This window comes from Myodes glareolus, chromosome 12 (genome assembly GCF_982192425.1).
Source record: "Myodes glareolus chromosome 12, mMyoGla1.1, whole genome shotgun sequence".
Classification (NCBI taxonomy): Eukaryota; Metazoa; Chordata; class Mammalia; order Rodentia; family Cricetidae; genus Myodes; species Myodes glareolus.
The window spans coordinates 62,542,840-62,557,690 of record NC_142037.1 but is presented as its reverse complement, the minus strand read 5'-3'; the positions used below and the strand labels follow the sequence as shown (position 1 = coordinate 62,557,690).

Genomic DNA, 14,851 nt, shown 5'->3' with positions numbered 1-14,851 from the left:
AGTTTATGGCCTCCCTCCACTTCCTGTGTGTGGATGAAAATGTGATCGGCCAGTTTCCAGTTCCTGTCACTGTGCTTCTTCTGACAGTTGCCGTGCCTTGCCAGACATCATGAAGAGAGAGAAAGAAAGAGAGAGATAACAACAGTAGGTAGAGAAAAAGGAGGAGGGGTAAGAGGAGAAGAAGAAGAAGAAAAAGAAAGAGAAGAAGAAAAAAGAGAAGAAGAAGAGATATTTGGCCATTTCTGTTTTCAGAATTTGCTGTTTCATTATGAAGGTCCGGGAGTCACGTTCTTTATTAATCATTGTAAATGCTGATTAATTATCATCAAATAACTTTCAATTGATTAACATGTGATTTTCAAATGATACTGTCCAAGTGTTCCCCTGCAGGAAAAGTCGAGCTCACCAATGAGATACATCCCTCAGTTATCCTTCAGGAAGGATTCATGGGTTTTCAGAACTTTCTTAATGATGACTAAACCTTTGACCAAAGCATATTCCACTTTAAAAAAACAAAACACTTGCCTGCTTTGTGATTCTTCGCCTATAAAACTGTGGCCATAGACACTTACCTCCATTATGGAAGGGCTTTGAAGATTTATGACATTTGCAAGGTGCATTGAGGCGCTGGATGGAAGGCGCTCCATCTGTTGCAGAGTGTAATTAACGTTATGAGTTTACCAAAAGAAACATAGGAGTCATTGTTAAAGCGCACGATGGAGGCTGTCTCAGCCTTTAGTCATAAGACACCTCTTATGTAGAGGAAGGTAATAATTTATAGAAGCTTCTAAAAGAAACTTGGATATGAAAAGAGTCACTTGTTTTTGAACTCAGTCAAGTCTTTTCATTAATTAGAAGAGTGGTCTTCATAATGTATTCAGTGTGATCTTTTTTCCTTAACTAATAAGAAAAAAATATAAGATCCAAATATCACCCTCTCAAAGAAGCCATGGAGGTCATGAAATTTAGAAAAGTTAATGGTCACACAAGTCAGGCAAGCGATGTTTTAGAAAACTGTAGGGTCTGGAAGCTTCTGTTCCCTTGGTAGCAGATGAAGAGAAGTTCCTTGTACCATCTTCTTCACATGCCTTAGTTCTTCAACACACTACGGCAATGTCAAAGCCTGCCTGTGTGACAATGAATCTCAGGAGTCAGGAGAAGCTGTGGGGGAAGGCCTGGAGATCCAGAAAATCACCGTCAAGCAGCTCCTTCTGATAGCTCAGGTCAAACAATGCCACACACGACGAGAACTTAGATTTAATGCTGCTTCTGCCCCTGCTGAAGCCGGCGAGGCTAACGGGAGCAATTACTCTGATTCGATGACCCACAAATGAGCCTTGGCTGACAGTCGATGCCTCCGTCTCGAAGAAGAGTGTGAAATACAGAGAAAATGTCTATTCTTATTCTAGACTTCTATTTTTTTTCAGGGCTGAGGGAGAGTTCCAATACTAGAGACGCGAATAGATGCTGAAAACACTTGGCAGTGTGAATGATAAAAATACAGTTTGCAGGTTGATGCCCACCTGCCGTTCCAACACAGGAGAAGCTGAAGCATCCTGACTTCAAAACAAAACAAAGGTCTGGAGCGATGATGGTTCAGTGGGCAGGGGCGCTTGCTGTACAAGCATGAAAGCCCGAGTTTGAATCCCAGCACCCACGTAAAAACACCAGATATGGCTGCCCGTGCCCGAAACGCCATCACTGGGTCAGATAGAGGCTCACTGGAGCTTGGTGGCTGCTGACGAGCAGCCTCATTCTAGATTCGGTGAGAGACTGTCTCAAGGGCACAAGGTAGAGAGTGGGAGGGCTAGATACCTGTTGTGTTTCTGAAACTTTTGCACAGGCACAGGTCCACACTCTAGCACAAGCATCTTACACACATACAACACACACACACACACACACACACTCACGCCTCACAGGTACATAAACAAGCTTAACTGGTAAGTTTTGAGTAATTCAATAATCTTTATTTAACAAGATATTTTCAGAAGCAGAGTTTGAAGAAATAAGAAGATGAAAATAATAATAGAAAAAAAAATTAGTACAGCTGGTCCATTAGCTTTGATCATGCTTCTAAAATTGTTCTGCTTATTAGTATAGTGTGGGGGTTCCCAGAAGCTGTAAAATTATTCTAGTGGGGGGCTGGGGGCAAGAAACAAAAGGTAGCACACAAATCTGTGGGTCAAAGAAATCCTTGCATATGATTTTCATACTGAACACAGGTCATACCTTTGTCAAAACTCACAGAGGCGGGTCCCTGAGACAGACAGGATGTAAAAACAGATGCTAGCTAATACTCTCCCATTATCAACTGTACCAAACTGTAAGACAGTGTGAATTTAATGGGAGAAATTACTGAACTTGCTTAATTTTTCTAGAAACTGGCAGTAGTGACTCATGCCTTTAATCCTGGCACTCGGAAGGCAGAGGCAGGAGAATCTCTGTGATTTCAAGGTCAGCCTGGTCTATAGAGTGAGTTTCAGAACAGTCAGGACTACATAGTGAAACACTGACTCAAAAAGTCAAATAGATAAATAAAGTCATTATCTCTTCAAAAAAGAGAAAGGAAAACGTACATGCTGCTTACATGTGCATCCAATTTAAGGAAAAGGAAGCCAGGGGGAGATAGCATTTGAAAAATAAACGCTTATATCCCCTTACCACAGAAACAATCATAAAAAAAAATCAAGCCTGATTATAACTATGTCTTTAGCGGGTACATATGAGCTCTTAGTTTTTTTCTGAAATACAGAAGGAATTAAAGTTGCAAAGAAAATATCAGTGCTGATCCCCATGAAAGGTGATCATCTCTGTTCCTCAACCCCAAGCAATATATAAAATATTTTATATCATATAAGACATCTCTATCTTGGGTAGAATGTAGTTATGAGGTTACAAGGGGAAGAGAGTACAGCTTGCTGATCAAACAGACGATGGAATTCTGTATGATAGGTATTTTTTTCTACTTCCTGTTCCAGAAATCGCATGAAGCGAGACTATAATATCATGGAGAAAAGGAAGTGATATCCTCTCGGACAAGTCATCTCTAGCCAATGGCTACAGGGAGGAAGGTAAGATGCCAGTCCATATGGATGCAAGGCCTTTCTATCCTGAGTCATGGCAGAGCAGTTCACTTAGGTCGTAAAAGCCAGTACCAACGACGAAACAGAAATTGTGTTGAAACTTTGATGACCAGAGTCCCAAACCTGAAGAGCTTGTACTGACTGTCTTTATTTGAAAGGGGACAACTTCAAGGTCTTACTCTAGATAGGTCTTTGGAGCTTGAGTAGTGACATTACAGAGTCACATGTGGCCAATCCACAAAAAATGAAATTTCCTATATGTACCTGGCAGCATATCCATGGATGACTTCTTTTTATACCCAGAAACAAGTCTTGGTTACCCACTACCCTACTGTCTTCCTGGGCCTCAGGCATGGCTGCTCCAAGCCTCAGCTCTCGACAGTGACTTGAAGAATCAGCCCCCATCCATGTTCCATACAGCTCTGCCCTAACTGTTTTTCTTGTTGATTCCATTGACAACAACACTAATCTACCCATTTTTTTCATAAATAAAACTGAGTGTTGTTTAACGTAATGCCCCCCGAAAAAACCCTTTAGTAACATTTGCATAAACCGCCCCTTTGTCTTTTTTAGTCCTCGTGTCTATTCAAAAGCTTCATTTTTCCTGTTCTCATTGTGTAAAGGGGGAAAACAGGGAGGAACTGAGCTACCTGAGGTCACATAACAAGTGAGGGAACTTAGACATCACAGCACCCTGCTATTAATCACGGTGTCACACTGTGCCCACTAGGCCCCCATCTTTAAAGAACTTGGTCTATATTGTTGAACAATGGTCTCCCACCAACAGCCCATCTACCTTCAATGTGTTCTACATTGAGTTCAGTCATTCTTCATTCGCTCCTTTGGTTCTTATCCTCACCCACTCAATAATTCCCTCACTTCACAAACACGGTCAACAAGGTCTTGCTGAAAGCAAATGAGATTCCTGGTGAGGCTCTGATGAAGTAAATAACCAAAGAGATTGGGTCTCGAGTCTTGAGAGATTTACAGTTTAGCCAGAAAAACAAATGAATACCAACCACACAGGTGACTGTCTAAATAAAACCTTCCCAAATATTACAAAGAAAAGCACACGTGCTTGAGAAGAAACAGAATGAAATCACCTGACAATGCCACAATTTGAGGTGACCAACAGAAGCTGAAGTTTCTTACGTTTGTTTCTTTGATTTCATTGGGTCTACCTTCTCCTAGCAAACAGAACCTGCCAGTCTTCTGTGTCACCTCATGAGGATAAAGCTCGCTACTCCTTTTGAAGATGCACTTAGCTAATCTAGGAAACTGTTTGTAGTGCTGGCCTGCTGGAGGGAAAGCTCCTGATGATACGGTTGGAAGACCCTCTTCTCATGGCAAAGGTGTTAGCGAGCCTGGCACATCCTCAGACCTTTGTCTCTGGCTGGGGGATGTGAGGCCGCTTAGGGCTGGAAAGTCTAGGGGCCAGGACCTCGTGTCTCAGTCAGCTGCGTCCTCTATCTTTATTAGGTTCATTCCTCACCAAGTCATCTCCATCTGTTACCAACACAGAGATTGAACGTTATTGGTACATTCCAGATCTCCCAGCTAGCCCATAACTAGAAGAAAGTCCCTGAGGAAAATCAGTGTGACTCACCTTAGAGATGGCGACCTGAGGCCACCTTTTGTAAGAACTTCAGGGAAGATCTTCACAGTTATCTCTTGGCCCTGGGCCACCTAATGAGATAGTCTTTATTAGAGTCATAAAAGACAGATGTAACCAGAATGATATTGATCAGCGAGCAAGCAAGGTACCCCTGGGCACAGGTGGGAGGTGGCCGCGATTTAATTCTAGTGTCCCTCTTTGAAAGTCTCCATAATTACACCCATTTCACAGGTGTTACCTGCGGGGATCCCCAGAAGTCTGTATTGTGACATTTCTGTAGTCACAACAATATCCTTGCTTCCTAATCCAAACTTCTGTATTCTTTCTAAGCATCTGGCTAAAACATATAACCATAGTAGAGTTCGATGTCAAGTCAACAAAAAGTTACCCAGCACAATGATATTCAAAGACTGGAGTAGGTAGCTAGATAGTCTCAAATACAATGCCAGGACTTATTTTTCCAGTTTTTCTGGGCCTTATTTGACTTGTGACTAACATGAAGGACACATTGGTCCACATGAATTTTTTCAGTTCCTATAATATGTCAATATAAATGGTTTATAAAAGTTTAATCAGAGATTGTGACTCACGATGATGTGTTTCTCCCTCCATCTCCTCCCTAAGTAAGCTAGCTAGCGGAGTAGTTTATAACCATTCTTCCTCCCCCAACTCTCGATTCCCTTCCTGTACCTTCTCCTTCACTCCCCCGGTTTTCCCTTCTATCCTTTCCTGTATTGCTAGAGCCTCCACCTCTTCTACTGCATGTTGTTTAAACATGTTCTGGTGGAATATGTATCAAAAATGTGCGTATTCTATTAGTGGAAGAAAGCTTTGTTGTCTCTTGTTCGCCATGTGTTTATCTTTTCTTCAAGCAGGAGATAGCTCAATCATGCACAAATAATACAGAGTGAGAATACAGGCATTCCTTTGCTCATGTGCACACTTACCGTGTGCTAGCATCTTTTCATTTCCCACAAGTCCCTTTTAAAGAGGCCTATCACAGGCCAAACTGAGTTCCCTACCTTGATCCTGTCTTCCTCCCTAGGGTGGAAGAATGTTCTTCCTGTCATGGTCTTTTTTTTGGGGGGGGGTTACTTGTCTTTTAAAGTTTGTGTGTATTTTTTCTCTAAGGGGGTAGGGTATTGCAGTGAGCACAGGATGCCAAGGATGCCAGAGGCCCCTACTTTCCTGGCAATGGAGCAGCAGAGGGTTGCGACCTGGCTGGCATAGGTGCTGGAACTGAAATCTGATCCTCTGCTGGACAGCAGTCACTCAAGGCTGCTTAGCCCACTCTACTTTCACTTCTAGCTCACCTGCATCTATGCATACATTAGCGTAAATTAGCATCGGACTACATCAGAAGCTGTGTGTATCAGTTTATCTCTCCTTCTATGCCACACACTAGTTTCTGGCACCCACTCTGCAGAGAACATGTAGAACCAGTTAGTTCATTTATGCTTTCTTATTTCCATTATGTGACCATACCATAATTTACTGACTCATTCAGGATTTGGCAAACTGGAGTAGACAAACACACATTTATGCATTTCCAATTGTGTGCTTTTGCAAACAGCACTCCTAAGAAATATCGTCAAATACTTCCTTGAAGATGAATGTTTCCCTCAAGGGTGACTGCATATTCTTAATCCTGGGTGACTAAAAATTCAATAGAAATTTACAAGTTGTGCAAATGACCAAGTATTAATATACAGGATATGTAAGAAATTCCTAAACATATAAGAGAGAAGCAGATGATCCAATAAAATTGATAAAGGTTTTAGAGTCACCTGAACAAAGATAAATGTCAAGTAGCTATTAAATATTACAAATTTGTTCTATCTAGTAGTCATCTAAAGAAATTGAGATTAAAAAAGAAGTGCACCAGAATCTCAAACATCAAAGAGGCCAAAATTAAGAAGCCCGAAGAAGGTGTGCTAGGGCAGGGTTGTGAACTATCCTAGAGCAGGATGACAAAGTGACTTTCTCTCCTTGGACCTTGGTTATTCGTGCATAAAATAAAGGTGATCTGTAAGAGTCCTTCAAGTCCCAATATTTCTGCAATCTCTTTATATTTGCTTAAACATGATTTTACAAGGACTACATTTGGAGATATAGAAAGAAAAAGGCAGATTCTTTATCTCATTCATTAAGTCAGGCTTTGGTTAGGATAACCTCTTTAGGTATACATCTGTGGAGTTTCTTCTTCTAAAGTATTTATGTATAGTAATGTAACTGTCAAGTCACTATCCTTGACTTGATAGGAGGATGAAAACGGAAATTCCTGGAGGGATGCTCGTACGCATAGAAATAAGTACTGTAATATGGAATAGTAAGGGGGTGATGGGAGGCATTATCACTAGACTGGCAAGCAACAGGGCTTCTTGCAGGTGGAGAGGCATCTGCCAGGTTTAAGTACAAGCAACCATAACCAGAGCAAAGCAAGTAGGCATGCATGCAGAGGATCCTAAAGTAAGAGAGTTTGAAAGACCTAAAAGATGGTAGCTGAAAGAGACAGAAGGTCGAGGTAAAGAATCCAGGAACACAGAAGCTTTGTAAGCAACACTCAAGAGTTCAGGTTCCATCCTAAAAACAAGAGGAAGCCATGGATAGCTTGAAGGAGAACGGAGAGTTGAGCCATAGCTCAGAACGTTCACTCTTGAAGACACAGGACAAGACAGTAGGCAGGAGGTGGAGCTGAGTTGTGTGCCCTGTATCCAAGCAGGTCTATGAGATTTGGGAGAGGGGGCTCTCCAGGGGCTGTTTTGACTAGATGCTTGTGGAAGAGGAGGATGGAGAGAACTTTTGGTTGGGTCTATGCCTTAAACAATGCGGTGAAGGAAGGGATGCTACCTACACAGCAGGTCACAGAGCACAGGGAGGTGTGAATCTCGTGACCCTGTTGTGCAGCTTCAGCGTGAGCTATCTGAGAGAGAGAGAAGTGCAGATGGAGTTGGATAAGGGACACTGAAACCCTGGGGTATTGCCTCCAGATCCCAGCTTGAGACTCACCGCCACGGAAGAGGGAGTTGAAACTGCACTGGTAAACAAGCTTATCTAGCTAGACCATCTAGAGTGAGACTTACGGGCAAAGGAAACCGAGAAGTTATCAGAGCTCTAGGAGAAAACAACAGAGTACGGTCCTAAACACACATGGCGGGGGCGGGGGGTTCATTTAGGGATGAATGTAGATTCAATAAGAAACCAGAGCAGTAATCCTACATGAATTTTCTGCTCATTGATGTAGTTGTCTGTCTTTCTTAAAGCTTGATCCTAATGCAGATGACTTTTCAGGGAAGTCTTGTGATGGTTATAGAATTAGCCTCACCTAGCGTTGGATGCGTGCATGGTTGTACTTGGGCACCATGGTGGTCTCTGGAGAATCTACTCACAATCTCACAAGTAGACAGGTCACTGTTGGGTTCCTCATGCTTGTTTCTCTCATCTGCTCTGTCTTAACATGGGGAGACACCAGGTCAACTTGCCGAGTAGCTCCAGGCAAGAGCTACCAGGCGATGCCTTCAGAGAGGGAAAGAAAGTTCCCTTCTTACATCCTTGAAGACTTTCAAAATGTAGAATGCAATGGTGTGCTTAGGAATTCAGCCTCACACAGGGGTTTCCCTCAAATTTTAGATTGAAAATATTAGTAGAGCAATTGGAAATTGTGCTGGGATCTGGTACAAGATCATATGCTATTGCCTTGTGTTGCCTCTCCCAAGGACTATGTGGGCATTGTCAGCTCTGAACTTCCCTCAAAGAAGAGGGGGCCTGAGAAAATTGGTACCTGCTTTCACCTCTGTAGAAGAAATGGGGGGGGGGTGCTTCCTGCTGCCCAGCTAGCTTTACCCGAAATAATTACATGGAAACTGTATTCATTTAAACACTGCCTGGCCCATTGTCTCCAGCCCCTTATTGGTTAACTCTCACATATTAATTAACCCATTTCTAATAATCTGTATATCACCACGAGGTTGTGGCTTACCGGGAAGATTCTAACCCACGTCCATCTGGGAGAGGAGAGCCATAGCATCTGCCTGCCTCTGCTTTCTTTCTCCCACAATTCTGTTCTGTCTTCCCCACCTACCTATGTTCTGACCTATCAGGCCAAGCAGTTTTCTTTATTAATTAACCAATGAGAGCAACAGATAGATAAAAGTCCCTCCTACATCACACTCCCTCCCCAACACTCATGTGTTCTCAAACTGGTATTGTTCATACTCTGCTATTCTAATTGTCTACTTACTAACCAAGCATAAATATCATTGTTCAATTAGAAAACTAAGTATAAAAACAGAACAAACTCTCTGGGCTTTGTGTGCTACCTTCCCAGTGCAGGCTGCACAAATTGCGGTGATGGTGACTGCAGACATCCTCCAGTAGGTAAGTGTGCCTTGGTGGGATTGACAGAAAGAGAGCAGTGCCCAAGAAGATGGAGGGCCAGTGAAGAGTGGGGTCCAGGGGATAAGGAATGCAGTTCTCTGTCTCCTGTAAATATCTGAGAGAGAGAAAGAGGAAAGGGGAGAGACGGAGAGAGAACAGCAACGTGTGTCAAACATTGTCACCTGAAGGCTGTGTTTTAAGAGATGAAGAGGAAGGAACTTGCAAGCCTCTCGTGCAGAAATTTTCAGTGGTGTTTTCAAATCACTCCTGAGATGAGGTGCTGAAAGGTCCACAGGCCAGGGATTTGTGCATAGTCGGATCATTCAAAAACACACAAATGGCTGCCAGAGCAAAGTACAATGTTCACTTTAGAAATCACAAGAAAAGCTTTGTTTTCAGTAGGGCTGAACGGACTGAAGCCTGGTTTCAGTGAAGCATGTTTTTGCTTTGGGTGTCATTATTTAGTTTGGCATCTGCCGCCAAGGGAACCTTTTTCTTACTTCAACTGTTGTTTGTCTTGTGCTGCTACGACTGTGAGAGTTGAGGTGAGATCCTGATGCCGCATATTTCAATGAGAACCCGGGCCCCTGTTTACCGTGATTTTGATAAAGTCAGGGAGGGAGCAAGGGGTCTCCATTACTTGCCAGGACTTGAAAAGCTGATAGTTGTAGGTCTTGTCTCTTCAGCAATCTGGAAAATCAAGTTTAACTGGTTTGATCAAAGACCTTAGGAGTCAGTGGAGAGCCCTTGCACGCAATAACTATAGATACTGTATACATCGGCCAGCCAAAGGCCAAGAAGCTAATAGCTCGGAGACAGATAAAGGATCATGTATGTTGTGCTTTCAAATGCCAAAGGATAGAATTTGCCATGTTAATATGACGGCCAAGGTTTTTAGTGTTTAGACATTCAGACAAACAAAATACTCTAGATCTTAGCAACTTAAATCATGACAACTACATATTTTTAAAAAGGCCCTGCCTCTGTCTGTCTGCTGCCTGGAATCCAGTGAGGAGCCCGGGAATAACGTCCACACGTCTACTGACGCTTTGCCCAGAGAAAGGAGAACAGTTTTAGATAGTTATAGAGGGAGATTGCCTCATATTTTTGGCATCCTATTTCGTCCAAAACTTCTTGCTACAACACCTGTACAGACAAGATGCTTTTGATTGAGATTGATGTGGTAGGACCTGGCACACGTTCTCTCTCGGACGTCCTCCTCCTTTTGGGCAAGTCAGTCATGCAAGAAAAACTGCACTCTTCTGCCAAGACTTGATTTCCTAGCTCAGAAAACTGTAGGTTTCAACATGAGGAATTAGAAACACTAAAACCAAAAAGGATTGGTCGGGTCATTTGTATCTGATCTTGTGAAATACCATCCAACTGGGTCTCACGGGCTTATTTCAAGTCCTGGGATTTTATTTTTATTTATCTTACTCAAAAGACAGCCTCTGGGGGCAGGGCAGATGACTCAGCTGGCAAATTGCTTGCTATGCAAGTATAAGGACCCGAGTTCAAATCCTTAGCACCCAGGAAAAAGCTAGGTATGGCGGTACCTGTAATATCAGGTAGGGAGGCAGGAAAAAATGATCCTGGGAGCTCAACAGTCAGCCAATCTAGCCAAATGGATGAGTTTTAGGTTCAGAGAGGGACCCTGGCTCAGAACAAAGTAGATCAATAGAGGAGGGCATGCCAGATGACCTCTGGCTTCCACACACATGCACATGAACTTGCCTGCATATTGTTCATATGTGTGCATGCAACACAGAGGTGGGGGGAGAGGGAGGGGGAGAGAGAGAGAAGTATTTTCCTTGACACAACTGTAAGCTTCCGACAGTACCTTTAGCCAGCAATTTTTAGAGCACAATATTAAATCATGCCTTAGACAGTGAACCGTTTCTTACCTAAATGTGTGTCATGTGTATTGTGTCTACCTGCAAGGAAGACTGTTGGACTCTCGAATTGTGCATTGGTTCTAGTCACTATTTAGAAGCCTTGTGAAACAACTGTTTAGAGGAATTTCACACACACACGTGAGAGAGAGAGAGAGAGAGAGAGAGAGAGAGAGAGAGAGAGAGAACCCACAGTGACCTGGCACTAAACTCAATTACAGGTACAGAGATGACATGTAAACTTCTCTGCCAGTGCCTGTCACTGAAAGCTGTCTGTGGTGCCCACTAATGGACAGCGCCTTATTTGACTTTTGTACCCATTAAAAGCTACATTGTTGCTAAGAATCAGTCTATGAAAAACATACATTCTTATTAAGCAGGTTCCTGAGAGTCAGAAAGATGAGAGGTGGCTCTCGGGTTTCAGGGGACTATTATTAGGTTCCCAAAGCATTTTCTTAATCACTTGCATTTTTTAAGGGAACGCTGGAGTCTGGGTCGAGTAAACAAGGTCCCATTGTGTTCTAAATGGCCATCCATCGTGGGTCTTTTCTTATTTCCGTGTTGCTTTTCCTTCTCACGCCACCAAACGTCACTTCTCGGAATCGGGACCTGAACCAAAGTTAAACATCATAAAGAAATTTGCTCGGTACAAACTAACTTTTATGGACTGAAAGAATTTTTTTTTTTTTTTACAGTGCAATCTACATTTTTGTAAGGCATTGTGGAAAATCCCTGATGACTGAATGGCACTTAAAGACTTAAGGCCATGCATTTGCCACAAAGCTTTCAAAACTCCTGGGGTACAAAGGGGAGGGAAAGTACCTGTTTCCCCGTTGTCCCGAGTTCAAATGATTACTTTTAGGGACCTCGTAATCCTGGGCCTTCTTCTGTTTTCTGGCCCTCACTTCGAACCACCCAGCAATGAACAGTGACAGAGTCCACCAGCTGCCTACCGGGTTCCCTTGGGCCCTCTCAAGTCCTCTGTCCCAGCCATGACTTCCAAGTCCTTGTCCCTGTCCTTAATCTTCTAAATCCTCCCAAAGTTTTGCCCAATGAGCCAGACTTTTTTTCCTTCCTTCCTTCCTTCCTTCCTTCCTTCCTTCCTTCCTTCCTTCCTTCCTTCCTTCCTTCCTTTTTTCCTTCAGATTTCTCTTATTTCTTGTGTATCTGTGGGTCAAGGGCACATACGCATATGTACTGGTTTCCGACACGTCCGGAAAAAGATGTCAGAGCTCCCAGAGTTGGGGTTTCAGCTAGTTATGACCCACAAACTATGGTCCTGGGAGCTGCCTCGGGTCCCCTACAAAAGCTGTAAGCACTCTTAACCAAAGAGCCCTCCCTCAGGTCCCAGGTTTCCTTTTCAGCATATTATTTTCACTTCTCAAGCCTCATACAGTTGAACAATATCTTCATCGAACATTCTAAATGAGTTCAGGGTTTCGCAGGCCCTTTCCTTCCCTCAGCCTGAACTGGCTGTGACATGAAAACCCCCTTGCCAGTGTTCCAACAGTGCATGAGGCCAACCCACAGCTCAGGGGTAGGTTGTCTCTACCCTTGTTTCTAGCTCATGAGAGAAAACTCAGTGCCAAGCTTTGTGGTGTTGCACCTTGTTGAGTTTTTCTGAGTGATTGAGAATGAGGCGAGATTATAGTTGATTTGCTACACTTGTGCATTCCGTCAACAACATAAGACATTTCTGCAGAAACCAAATGGAAAAACACCGACCAACCGTCACACTCGGGACGGCAAATGACAACAGCGAAGTTCTAACTCCTTTTTCCTTTAGGAAAAAAATTCCTTCTGAAACAGCTCACTCGTTGTAAATGGCGAAAAGAATTCTGTTTTCTCTTACGATTATAACTTTAAGTAAGTCCTGAGGCCTGACAGTTCTGAATGAGGCTTCAGAGAGGGTGTGGGAGGGCTTCATCTGCAGGCATTTTTGGAGCTAAGGTTTGAAAGGTGAGGAGAAAAGACCTCAGAGGCCACTTCAGGCACAGATAAAGGACATGATGAAGTCAGAAACAAGGTCACAAAACACTCTCACCTCCTTACAGTACCCTGTGTTGGTCACATCTCTGTCAAGGCTTCCCTGGCCTTCAGAAGCATCCTCAGATCCAGTACCTTTTTTTCCAATCTGTCATCTGATATAGATTTATTTCTAATTATCCCCTATCAAGACACTATGCTGGGCTGAGAACACGCTCAGTGGTAGAGTCCTCACGTGACTGTGAAAGGCCCTAAATTGAATCGCTAGCTTGGCTGACCAATTGAGATTGGATTGGCTGGTAAAGTGTTTGCCTAGCGAGTACTGTGACCTTAGTTCAATCTTCCGAAGCCACGCTCACAAAAGCCTGGGTGTCAGAGCACGCATATGTAATCTCGGCACATGAAGACAGGCAGATCCATGGCTCACTGTGCAGTCAGTCTAGCATGGTTACCTTGTCCGGGATCCACTAGCCTTATGACATACATGCACCGCATATATCTGTGCACGTGAGCATGCACCTGTGTGCGCACACACACACACACACACACACACACACACACACAGAGTTCTTTACTACTCTAAAGTATTGCAGTGAGATGTGTTCCACACTAATGTGCCTCTTCTTGGAAAGCCCTTTGTTTGATCTCTGCTTATGTAAGTTACATTACGCTCTCTGAAGTTACGCACTTACGTTATACTCTCTGAAGCCTTCCCGACTCCTCTGGTGAAATAGAAGACACTTGCCTTTATGCCATCATGGCTCCCAGCTCTTGGATTAGCCAGACCTGCACTAGACTAATAAGTCCTTCCCCGCCTTTCCCTGATTTCAGGCCATAGACCCCCTGAGAGCAGGGCCCACATCTTACAAGGGGCAGGGGGGCTAATAACTGCACTCTCTAAGACTTGAGCTCTCCGTTGTTCAGTATATTGAACTGAAATAAATAAATGGCTACTGAGTGAGAACAAAAACTTAATTTTATCTACATGATTAAGCTAAACTGATACAGATCGGTGCTCCTTAGTATTTCCAAGTCTCAGCTTGCTGTTGAATCGTGGGTAGATTTCCTGATAGATTCTTTTATGTTACTTGGATTTAATAGCATAAGAATATGATCTAGCTGCTTGACTCACTGTCAAAGCAGCTCCTCGGTTTGATAATGCACACAGGAAGGCTTCTGCGCTAATCTTCCTTTGCAAGGGAAATGATTTCTGTTTTAGGGGGAGATGTTCCCTTTTGCCTCTTGATGCTCTTAAAGTCTAAAAAAAATGGTCTTATTCTCACATAAGGTAGAAAAAATTGAGCTGTAGATAAATGCATCTAACATTGCACTAAGTGTATGCCCCACCTAAAATAAAATCGCATGATCTCTAGTTATGAACTAAGCTTAATACAAATGGCTCTATTTATACTAATTTTTGAATGACTTAAACTTTTCTGCAATGCATAAGACCTTGACAATAATATTACTCCCATGGAGCGGTAGCTGATAGAAAGTAAACAAAATATTGATAAACAAAACAAAATTTTACTTACATTGGCTTATTTCCTTAATGGAAGTAGGAGAGACTATATTTTCTCATTTTTGCTATTACTTTTTTTAATAGGTTAGGGACACTCAAACCAATGGGCTGATTTTAGTTGCTAACTCTCTGCATCAGCTTGGTACAAATTCTGTTGTTCCAAAGCCACTTAGAAAATGCATGGTTCTCACAATTAATCCCCATTCCCTTAGATGAGCCCCATGCCTCTGAGATGGTGATATGAATCTTTAAAGCTGATTGAACAGGCATTGCTCTTTAGGTTGCAAAGCACAATTCATACATGACTAATTCCAAACAGAAATAATGAATAAAATGAATACGAAAGTCTTCTAATCTGCTTTCTGATTGAAAC

The 14,851-nt window shown here is 42.8% G+C and overlaps 1 long non-coding RNA gene across 2 annotated transcripts in view; it reads right to left on the bottom strand.

Moving 5' to 3' along the window:
* Positions 1–1,980: 1,980 nt before the first annotated feature.
* The window catches only part of LOC146892175 (uncharacterized), a 32,593-nt gene continuing 19,722 nt past the window's right edge, over positions 1,981–14,851 (bottom strand). For both annotated transcript variants that reach the window (XR_015004758.2, XR_015739489.1), the window contains exons 2-5: positions 11,336–11,579; positions 9,261–9,768; positions 4,693–4,772; positions 1,981–4,592 (exon numbers count right to left, since the gene is read on the bottom strand). This is a non-coding gene — a long non-coding RNA (uncharacterized LOC146892175). The remainder of the gene's footprint in view (positions 4,593–4,692; positions 4,773–9,260; positions 9,769–11,335; positions 11,580–14,851) is intronic.